We start from the raw sequence: 814 nt of genomic DNA, 5'->3' as shown, positions 1-814 counted from the left end.
CTCTCGATTTAAAAAAATGAAAACAGAAAATCTTGATAGTGCTACACGTGTTGTGGCAAACCCTAGTTTTCAAATTATGCACGCACTAATATCATCATAGCTAATCTTCGCGGTCCACCAGTCGAGAATCGAACTCGGGTCTGTACCGTGGCAGGGTACTATTCTACCACTAGACCACTGGTGCTTCTAAATTTACTCATATCAATAACTTACTCGTATTTTGGTCATGCAGTTCTTCCGAAGCCCTTAACTTTTCGTTCACCTCTCGATTTAAAAAAATGAAAACAGAAAATCTCGATAGTGCTACACGTGTCATCTATAAATTTAACTGATATTGTGGCAAACCCTAAGTTTCAAATTATGCGCACTAATATCATCATAGCTAATCTTTGGGATGCACCAGCCGAGAATCGAACTCGGGTCTGTACCGTGGCAGGGTACTATTCTACCACTAGACCACTGGTGCTTCTAAATTTAGTCATATCCGTAACTTACTCGTATTTTGGTCATGCAATTCTTCCGAAGCCCTTAACTTTTCGTTCACCTCTCGATTTAAAAAAATGAAAACAGAAAATCTCGATAGTGCTACACATGTCATGTTTAAATTTAACTGATATTGTGGCAAAACCTAGTTTATAAATTATGCGCACTAATATCATCATCCCTAATCTTCGGGATCCACCAGTCGAGAATCGAACTCGGGTCTATACCGTGGCAGGGTACTATTCTACCACTAGACCACTGGTGCTTCTAAATTCAGTCATATCCATAACTTACTCGTATTTTGGTCATGTAGTTCTTCCGAAGCCCTTAA

The sequence above is a fragment of the Cucurbita pepo genome, chromosome 16 (assembly GCF_057944985.1).
Source record: "Cucurbita pepo subsp. pepo isolate OVF chromosome 16, ASM5794498v1, whole genome shotgun sequence".
Classification (NCBI taxonomy): Eukaryota; Viridiplantae; Streptophyta; class Magnoliopsida; order Cucurbitales; family Cucurbitaceae; genus Cucurbita; species Cucurbita pepo.
The sequence above is the reverse complement of the archived record's forward strand: the minus strand, read 5'-3'. Positions refer to the sequence as shown.